Source organism: Oenanthe melanoleuca, chromosome 4A, assembly GCF_029582105.1.
Source record: "Oenanthe melanoleuca isolate GR-GAL-2019-014 chromosome 4A, OMel1.0, whole genome shotgun sequence".
Classification (NCBI taxonomy): Eukaryota; Metazoa; Chordata; class Aves; order Passeriformes; family Muscicapidae; genus Oenanthe; species Oenanthe melanoleuca.
The window spans coordinates 2,873,364-2,884,254 of record NC_079338.1 but is presented as its reverse complement, the minus strand read 5'-3'; the positions used below and the strand labels follow the sequence as shown (position 1 = coordinate 2,884,254).

General features: G+C 41.9%; 1 long non-coding RNA gene across 1 annotated transcript; it reads left to right on the top strand.

The window, feature by feature from the left end:
* Positions 1–8,299: 8,299 nt before the first annotated feature.
* LOC130253080 (uncharacterized) lies at positions 8,300–9,625 on the top strand. Its single transcript, XR_008840508.1, has 2 exons — positions 8,300–8,433; positions 8,964–9,625. It is a non-coding gene; the product is annotated as an uncharacterized LOC130253080 (long non-coding RNA).
* The last annotated feature ends 1,266 nt before the right edge of the window (positions 9,626–10,891 follow it).

Sequence of the window (10,891 nt, the reverse complement as noted above, 5' to 3'; positions counted from 1 at the left end):
TTTCACACTACTCATTGAGGGATGTGCTCCCAGAGCACTGCTGGCTCTGCTCTGCTTCTGAAACCTTTACACAGAAAATGGATGGATAGACCAACCCAAAACCTGCTGCTAACAGCTGGGTGGTGAAGCAAAGCTCTCAAGATTATACCCATAAATATGTTTTTAATGCAAAAATACCTCTTCTATAAAAAGGCTTGATTAAAAAAAAAAAAAAAGCCACCTGCTAATTTTAATTGTTTTAAACATTGACCCCACAATGTATTTTCCTTAAAATGAAGTAACATGTAAAAAACAAAAAAAAGAAAAAAATGTGTTTCAAGTAATAATTTTATTAAAAAAATAGTAATAGTAAATATATTTTAACTTGTTTTGAATACCTGTGTGTTGGTTTTAGAAAGCAGAGCATTTCCACAGTAAGAGACATTATCATGACCTGATTTTGAAAACAATGTGAGGTTGCCTTAAGAATCTATTTTTCTTCAATTACATAAGGAAAAGATAATTGTTGCCAATTTTTATATACATACAAAAATGCATTAATAGCCATAGGAATTGTAGTGTTTTGCTTTAAAAGACATTTAAAATCAGTTTTGCTTTTTGAGAGTTTATTGCCTTTCCCACAAACTTCCTCCAAATTCCTGCAGCATGTACTGGAAGTGCTCCTAGAATGCAGATTTCCTGGTGGATGTGTGGATTATTTTTCCTTAGTCTCAAGTATCAATGACTGGAATCTTATCCTAAATAAGGAGCTGACATGTGTAACTAATTTTCAAAAGAACTTTCTTTAAGCTTATTACCAAAGCAACTGCTTTCATTCTTAAGATTTGGGCAATATAAATGAGGGTAATTCCTTTACCACCCTGCATAAAATCCTTTATTATGCTGTGTACTAGCAAAAAATAAAAAGTAAATTCTGATATAGTCACAACAATTACTTCACTCTTTTATCACTTTATTTCTAGTTAGTATTTGTCATGGAATAATGCAGGTAAAAGTTTTCAGTGTTCTGCATTTGCCATTAGACATATTCAAATGAACTGTTTGTTCTCAAAGTATTCAGCCAATGTCTAAGCTGCAATAAAATATTAGCATAGTTAAAAACCTAAATTCTTGAGTTTTGGCTGCATATAATTTGTTCATTTTAATTTTTATTGCTACCTTTGGCTTCTAACCTCTTCAAATGAGCTTTCAAAGGAGAAAATCAAGGCAGAAGGGACCAAATCAAGATTGGAGCAGAACCAGAGCAGGGGCACAGTGTCTAGAATTTAACAAGCCCAGTGATTAAAAACTTCTGATCATACAATGATTTGTTTCCATGGGAGATACAACTCCCAGGATCATTTTGACCACCATAATTAATAATACTTCACATAGTTTTAAAATTAATTTTTCTCCCCTCAATACTTGTTGGTGTTTAATTTTCACAGGACTGTTTTATTGAGCTGGGCCACGACAATGACACTTTAGGAATTTTAAGGTGGCTTTATCTGCTTTCTCTGGTTTGCCTATAAATGCTGCAGAGAAATGGAAATAGGAAGTCCTCTAAAATCCAAACTGCTCCTGTACAACGAAGTTACTAAAATTGTAGATACAATTGTAGATACAATACAACCCTCAGGTTAAACTGCTCTGTAAGAACAGGAGCTGTATTCAGCAGCTACAAAGGCACAGCATAATTTCTTTCAGAGCCAAAGACATTCCTGGGTGGAAATGAGTGCAGGAAAATTCTCTGCTGTTAATTCTTTTACTATTTGTTCATTGGGCCAAAATGGGTGGAATTATGTGTAAACATCCTTCATTTGATTTATCCTCTCAGCCACTTGGCAGTAGTTCTGGCTGCTTCTGGAAGGAACCAAGGTAAAGCTTGAGGGTTACACAACAATTTAAGAAAAAAGTAGAAGATAATTTACCTTCTGCCCTTCCTTATTTCCTTCCCTTCCTCCTTCCCTCTCTCTCCCTGAAACAGTTAAATCAGAGTTGTTTACAATATCAGTCCAAAACATAAAAATATTCATAGTGAGTTGAGCTTCTGGAATCTTAATTAATCAAGTACATTGTTTATGAAAGTTCTGTAACTGTTTCTTGCAGGGACAGCCAGTGAAATTATCACTGCTATTTAGAAGGTTTCTGAGATACTTTCAGTTTACAGGAAAAAGCATCCTCTGGATGTAGGAATACAAAAGACCAGAAAAAAAAAACTTGAGGCTTTTACCCACTGCTCTCACTCAAGCCTGAGGGATGGTAGACAGGAATTTACCTGAAGACTCACACCAGTCAAGGAGCTCCCCTTCCTGGCTGCTTCTTTGCAGGAACAGGACACTGAATTACTGAAAAGTGGTAAAATGCCATGAGATTCACCAGGCAAGCAGCTGAGCAGTAACAAACAGGACCTGCATCAGTAGTTGTGTTGAAGACTATTTTCTCAACTTAAATATATTTATGCAAGCATGCTCAAGGCTGAACCCTCTCTTTTGTTGCTGGGCCACAGATCAGTCTGCTCCTGATTTAAAATGCATGGCTAAGTTTAAAACTTTAGTAAGGGCCAATCTCTGAATAATCCTTTAAGGATTATTGTAATTAAGGGACTAATCCTTAGATGCTTCTTAATTTGTGTCCGTTTTAAAATCGAGTGCCACTTCTTTCATCACAAAAGAGAGAAGAAGAGGTGAAGCTGACAAAGCTTTAAACATTAACAGCCTTTCCTGTCACCTCATGCATCCGAGCAACACTAACAGGTAGAATATTTAAAACCAGGAGGTCATTAAAGTCAGAGCACAGAACCTCACCCCACAAAAAAAGCACGACTGAAAACCAGGAGAGATTTTAAACCTGGAGATGTGTTGATGGTGAGAAACATTCTGCGTGCAGATAACACAAATACAGTTTAAGGACAGACATTTCAACTTGTGAACCCTCAAATGCTTGTTTGCATCAGCCCTCCCCCCCAGCAGAAGTCTGTTTGAAGAATACATCAGTGACAGCAATCTAATCACCCCAGCATTTATATTTATTGTTTATCATGGAAAGAGCGAATTGGACAACCTAAGTTTAGCAGAGAGGGAGATGCTAAAGTAATTAAATTCTTGATGCACATGAGGGAAGATTCATGGTCTAATGTAAGGAATGTTGAGGCTGAAGAGGTGCACAATCAGGAAAAAGAAGCAATGGGGTGGCATTGCTGGGCTAAAACACCTGCCAGCAGTGCACTATACCTGGGGATCAGCTGCCATTGCTTAAAGGTGCTCATGATCTCTGCTTGCAGCAGTCCTGGGCCTCACAGTGTGAAAAAGGAGGCAGGAAAACCAAGCAGTGCTACAAAGCTTGGAAACAGCCTCTCTTCCCAATTCCAGTCTAGATCTGGGCAAGGCACAGCCCTGGATACCTCTGTTCCTGCATCTGTAAAACAAGAATGTTGATAAATACTTACAAAGGGGGAAAAAAACCCAACCATCCTTGTGATTGTTATTATGAGCAGAAAGAGAATGAGAAACAAGCAGTTGATGCATCTCATGCTGTTACATTCGTGTGGGTGTGCAGCACTGGAAATTGTGTGAGTTGGAACAGGGGTGAGACATCATTAGGAGATGTGGGAAAAGGCTCACTCCTGTTTATACTCCTTGGAAATAGCAGATCTTATCTTTATTTCTCTCTGAAACATGTAAAGAATACAAAGATTCCATGCTGGATGTTTTGGCAAGCCTGCAGGGGCAGGTGTTTGACATTCTACAGGCTCCATAAGGGTGATTGCTCCATGATACACATTTATCTTTAATATAGTTTATAGAGTTGGGGTTTTTGTTGTTGTTGTTGTTATTTTTTTATGTTTTTTCCCCTTCCCTCTGTGACAAATTACATTGTGCTTTATGGAAATGTAACATTTTGCATGAATGGCTGGCAGCAGCCATGTTGCATAGCAATGAGCAAGACAAAGTAGCTCCACTCTTATTTGCAACTGGCTCAGACCTTTCCATTAGCAAATTAAAATCTGTTCATATTTATTTACTAATATATTAGGAGAAGCTTCAGGCTAACCCCTGTTGACCTGTATTATATAGCAAACAACTGTAGCAGTGAAAATAATTAAAAGAATGTATTGCACCTCCTGCTTGTTTCTCCATCACAGCCTGGGGTCAGCTGCAGAGTGGGTTTGCCATCTGCATTCTGTTACAAGGCCACATTTACTTAAAAATTATCAATTATATTCTGAAATTACTTCCTTTAATTGAACTCTCTCTATTCAAGGCATCTCCTGTTTTTAAAGCTTCTGAAAGCATGTACATGAAAATGTTTTCCTTTTCAAAACTTAAGGGGAACTTGCTGAATTACCTGTGGATGCAAAAGGGGCAAATATGCAACAGCAGTTCCTTATTACAGCAGTTATTCTTTATTAGTATATCATGTGTCATTCAGGTGGAAAGTACTGCAGGACATTTTTTTATTTTGTATTTGTTATTATAATGTTTTCCAGAGAAGCTGTGGCTGCCCCATCCCTGGAATTGTTTAAGGCTGGGTTGGACAGTGCTTGGAGCAACCTGGGACAGTGGAAGGTGGAACTGGAGGAGCTTTAATGTCCCTTCCCAAACCATTGAGGTGTGACCCTCATTCAGCCTTTTCACCCTGGAGAACAGCTAATTCTGAGGTCTTCATCTAATTGTTAAAGGAGAAAGCAATTTTGAGACATAGAATGATTAAAAAAGGGGTTTTGAGGAAAAAATGCACTTTCCAGCTGCACAGACTGAGTTTAGGTGCCAATAAAGTAAATGCTGGGGATGTGTAAATGCCTCCTTTCTATAACACAAATAGCTGCAATAAAAGCTGTCAGAGCTGCTAAGTCTCAGCCCTACACAACAAATACAAGTTTTAAGAAGGAAGTCAATGTGCCACTTCAACACCTCAGTGAAATATTTTTTATATGTATATAGATAGAGAATAAATTTGCACAATAATGGCCATGGTGACAAATTTCACACAGTGAAATGTAAGCCTATTTTATTATTATATGAACAAAACCAATCATGATCTCTGGAAAATATACATTTCTAGAAAATTTACTTAGTTTTTGATAACTTCCTTTCTGTATAAAGGCAAACATATTAATTAATGAGTGCTATATCACCCTTCAAATGTCTTTAGAAAAAGAGATTGTTAACACTCTTATAATTATTTCTACAAATAACAGAAGATCTTCTCTAAAATAACTAGCAAATCTAGTAGATTAGGCATTTTTATTATAATGTATTTCATGTATAGAAAGAAGGGGTATTAGCCATTACAGGTCACTGTTGACCTCTTGTGGTCCCACTCTGTGCTTACAGCAAAACTCTTAAGAGCAGCCAGGAGCTGGACCCTTGTGGGTCCCTTCCAGCTCAGAATATTCTATGATCCTGTAATTCTCTGATAGCCAGGAAATCCCTGGAATTCTCCCCTTAACCTTAAAAAGAACAAATCCAATATTATTTCTGCAGCATAAGACTGGAATAGAAATCAAAATTCTTAACAATTGCATTTAAATTCATTCAATACTAAAAAAATAAAGGACTCTCACTGCCAGCAGCCAGTTTTCTTTTTCAAAATGGAAAATAACAAAAATTACAAAGAAAAAAAAATTGAAAAGGATACAATACAACACAATGTTCTTCTTCTCTATTAAGTATTCAGCTAAGCAAGAAGTAACAATTAGCAGCAGGAGAAAAGGCAATCAGTGATGTGCTGTGTAATTACTGTGCCCCAGGTCTCATCTGGAGAGCAGTGAATCCAACAGGGATCAGTCCAGTCTGACTGGAGTTCTGCTGGGTCAACTTATTTACATGGCAGTCTTCACCCCAGCAGACAGGCAACACAGACAATTAATTATTTACTTATCACTGCTATTAATATTGTGTTTGAATGTGTTAATCTTTTAAAACAAAGCTTGTGAGGGTCAGTTTGGAGGGGAAAGGCAAAAGGAAGAAGATGAGAAATAAAAGAATGAAGATCCAGATTAGTTTCAGCACTGACACATCAGCAGGAAAGAAGCTGTTTTAAGCAATCATTCCCTCTGGAAGATCTACAAGATCTTAATTTTTTGTGCTAGTGAAAGATAAAAATTCTGATAAAAATTCAATCTCTATATTCAAGTGGAAAAACATTGTTTAGAAACTCACTGTGACATATTGTCTGCTTTCTCAGACAAACCCAATATGTTGATGTTATTAAACAGCTGAAAGAAAGCAGCATAGTTCTAATTGTTACTAAAAAAATATAAACAGAGCAGAAGCCTCCTCCATCTCAATAACAGCAGTTGAAATATTACTGAGAAAGCAAAATTCTGTTGAGCTACACATATTTGCTAAGAAAATTTAAATTTGCACTTTTATACTGAGCAGGAACAAGAACAACTGTAGATGATCCCATGGAGTTTTTCTTCCTTGAAATTTCATGTTCCTGCTACCTGCAAAGATACAGCAATCCAACATTTCCCAGCATGAAAACACAGGCATTGCTCTAAAAGCAAAGGAATATTCTATACAATTTCTAGGTGAAAATAATTAATTAAAAATTAACAGATGCTGTTGTGTCTGGTGTCCCTGTTTTATCTACTGGAATGTGTCACATTTCCTCTGGTCCACCACAATTTCAGCAGCCACACAGCCCCTGGTTCAATCACCTGTGACCTCTCTGGGATTCCAGGCTGCAGAACAGCCCCCAGCTGAATGGGAGGCTGAATGGGCAAAGAGGAGCCCTCTCCTAAGGAAATGAAAATAATCCTGAACTCATTTAAAGAAATCAAACTGCTGTAATTCACAGAAATGCCACGAGGTGGCAAGTTAGGATTGCATTTAGGATTTGGCAGCTGAGGCCATGCTTTAGTGGTGAGCATGGTGACAGTGCTGATGGATGGAGATCCTAGAGGTCTTTTCCAACCTTAATGATTCTATAATTCTATTTTCCTCAGTGGTTTCTGTTTAGTTTTAAATAAATGAAAAAATTATGAATCTCATATCACGGTTTTTAAATACGTAATTGCAAAATATATACAAAGTTCACTTTCAGTGAAATGGACCCAAAATTATGTGATTCTACTGCAAGTAAATGGTTTTTTTCTTGAGGACCATGCCAGGGTAGCTGTGGGAATACATGGCAGGAAATGTTCAGTGTCTGCACACATTTGTTTATGGAGTTTATGGATCTCCACCCTACACCAGAATTGCTCAAGTGCCAAAAATCCCATTATTGTTGTGGTACTCTGAGTTTTGCCTTTAATTGATGAGGGGAACCATAGGAGCATTCCCAGCTCCTCACTGGGATCAGGACAGCTCATTAGTGGTACTCCACCACCAAGATTTATGATTTATTATGATTTATTGTTAAATGTGAATTTGTCCTATTAACAGCATGGGGACACTTGAAAATTATCTTCTGGAGAAGAGAACAAGACTGTTCTTCCAGGCTCTATTACCTTTGTTCTGCCATGAAGATTCTTCACTTGTATTTTTTCCTGTTTTCCAGACAAGCAATGCTCTGAAGCACTTGGTGCAGGTGACCTTTGGGCTGAGCAGTGACCAATGTCTCCCCCATCCAAGTCTCCCCCAATCCCAGTCTCTTCACCCCACAATCCCAGTATCCCTGATCCTGGGCTCCCTCCAATCCCCATTCTGGGCTCCCCCTGATCCCAAACTTACCCCAGTCCTGGGCTTCCCCTATCCCAGGCTCTTCCCAATCCCAGTTTTCCCACAATCCCAGTCCCAGTATCCCCAATCCCAGTCTCCTTAATCCCAGTCTCCCCTCAATCCAAGTTTCCCCAATCCCAGCCTCCCCCTAGTCCCAGTCTCTCCAATCCCAGTCTCTCCCCCATCCCAGTTTCCCCTCAATCCCAGTTTCCCCAATCCCAGTCTCCCCACTCCCAGTCTCCCCCCCAGTCTCTCCAGTCCCAGTTTCCCCTCAATCCCAGTCTCCCCAATCGCTGTCTCCCCAGTCCCAGTCTCCCCAATCCCAGTTTCCCCAGTCCCAGTCTCCCCAGTTTCCCCAATCCCAGTTTCCCCAGTCCCAGTCTCCCCAGTTTCCCCAATCCCAGTCTCCCCAGTCCCAGTCTCCCCAGTCTCCCCAATCCCAGTTTCCCCTCAATCCCAGTCTCCCCAGTCCCAGTTTCCCCTCAACCCCAGTCTCCCCATTCTGGGTCTGTCCCCGCCTCAGGACCCTCAGTCTCGGCCCGGCAGCGCCCCCTGGCGGCCCGCGCTCACGGCCCCGCCGATGGCCCCGCCCCTGGCCCCGCCCCTCCGCCCATTGGTGGGAGCTGCCGAGGGGCGGGCACAGGCCACGCCCCGCGGTGACTGAGGGGCGGGTGGGGGCCGGGCCAAGATGGCGGGGGACAGCGACGGGCACTGCGCTCCTCGCCATCTCCTCAGCTCTGGAGGAGGCGGGCAGCTCCGGCATCCTCCGCCTCAGCGGCAGGAGGTGAGGGCGCTCCGGCAGTGAGGGGGGTGGGCCGTGAGGGCTGCGGGGGGAACACCTCAGGGGAGCGGGGTCCCGCTGTGTGAGGGGACCCGCAGGCAGCGGGACGGGCTCTGGAGGGTCTGGGAGCTCCATTTCTCCCCGTGTGAGGATGGGGACTGGAAGCTGTGCCCGGAGCAGGGTGTGCCGTGTGAGGGGAGCTCTGAGTTGGTGTTCAGACCTCAGGGTCTGGGATCCCTGGCACTGAGGCGATCCCGTCCTTCTCAGCTTAGCAGGAACATGTTCCAGGTGTGGATGAGAGGGATGTGTGAGCAGGTGGTGAAAGTGAACCTTGGACAGCTGCACAAGCAGGGTAAAATAAAGCCACCCCATACAGATCACTCTGCTGGTGGGAAAGCCCAAATGAGCAAATTTCTTCATAACATGCACGGAAAGAGCTCTTCACATAACACCAAACGAATTTCTAGAAAAGGAATCGTTCCTGATTGTTAATTATTTAAGTAATTTCATTTTCCAAATGTATTTCCTAACAGATGGATGCTCGTGGAGAAGGGAATCTGCCAGGGATGAGAAGATCACTGTTGAAGCAGAGCACACTGCAAACATGATGTGCTCTTTCATGCTTGAAGCTGGATAAATCTCCCTAACTCAGCAGAGGGAAAGTGAAACCCAGGCCTGGAGCAGTTCTGGTGGTTTGTGTGGTTAACCCCCAGGCAGTGCTCTCCACTCCTCAGGGACACTTCAGGGCTTTGCTCTCTTTGTTCTGGTGATCTCAGTTCCACATTTTGCACTGAAGTTTGGTCCAGAGCCCTGGGGCAGCTCAGAATCCTGCTCCACGTTTGTTTCTTGTCTGGACAGTTTGGTTTTACTCGATGCCTTGTTTAAGATGCAGTTCCTTGCTCCTGCTCTTGCTGAGGACACTTAGTGGGTTGGGGCTGGGCCCTGCTTGGAGCACAGAAGGTTGGGAATGCAAGGAGCTTCCTTTCAAGCTGACAGAACACAAGGGCTGATGAGACAGGCACTGAGACTGTGCCTTTGTCACAGCTTCAGGGGCACAGTCTGCTCCTGCAGCCCTCCCTCTCTGCCTATCCCCTGCCCCTGGCATCTGTATTTCCTGAAAATACATGGAATCTCACCTTCAAAAGTTGGCTTCAAAATGACATAAGAAAAGCTTAATAAAAATGCCAAGGTCACATTTTCCTTGCCTTCTAAAGTAATATGACAGATCCAATATCTGCATTACTAACTAGGAGTGTGAGCTTGTTTTTTTTGGGGGCTTTCTGGTTTACCTGGGGCTTTTTTTCTGGTGCTGCACAAGCACATGGCTGCAGCCATCCTGAGAGCCTGTGGGCAGCAGCTCTCTAGGACCAGCAGTTATTTGTTGTCTTGGCTAAAGATGCCCTCTCACTGCAGAAATAGCTGTGTGAATGTTCCTCTATTGGCAAACATTGTATTTTCACCAAAGCCTCTGTGTTTTGCAGAGAAATCACTTTAACAAGGACATTTATCATTTTGTTTTGAGCTGGAGCAATCCTCAGGCTGAGCAGGGAAAAGCAGGATTTCTCCCAACAACCCCACTGTCCTCACCTGCTGTTGGCAGTCCAAGACAAGGCTGCAAAAACATTGCTGCAAATTGTCACTAAAATCTTCCAGGAAGTGATTTAGCAGCAATTACCAAAAAAAAAAAAAAAAAAAAAAGCAGATTTTGATGGAGATGGCATTTCATGGAGCAGATCACTTTGGTTTGTAGGTAAAAGCTAGTGGAACAAAATGTGTGATCACTTGGTGTTAGGAAAAAAACCCACAAAAATAGCATGTTTGGCAAAAGTGACAAATTAGCTGCAGTAACTGAGCTATCACAGACAGTTACTGATGGGGTAATTTGGGTTATTTAAGTCTGTTCTGGGAAAATGAGGATTAGGAAGAGGCATAATTAAAATATGCAAAGCCAAAGGGGAATAGAGAATAGATATTAAGTCACTTTAAATTAGTAATTCAGGAGAGGGTGGAAGGGAGAGAAATGGATGAAATTATGCTCTGAAAGGGCCCTGATATCCCATTGTTGAAAAAGAAAAGCTATTCAAAGCCCAAGCACATCTTCTGTGCACACAGAAATTGGAGAGAAGGATTGAAGAGCTGTCCATCCACTGAGGGAGCTGATCTGCAGGGTTCCCTCACATCTGAGGGAAAATGTTTTTGCAGGGGCACCAGGAGTTTTCCAAGCTCTGTTTTCTGTACATTGACAGCAGAGCTACAGGAGCTCAGCCAGGAGAATCCCTAGCACCTCATGGTTAGGAGTGTGAGAGGCACAGTGTTCCCTGCTGTGCTGGAAATTCCATCAGGATGGGGTTTACCCATTAATCAGACAGTGCAGATCATTTCAGCAGGATGTTCTTGTTACTGAGCATCAAAATCCAGTGCAAAGCTCCTGAAGGCACTGTTTTGTTTACCACTAGAGAAC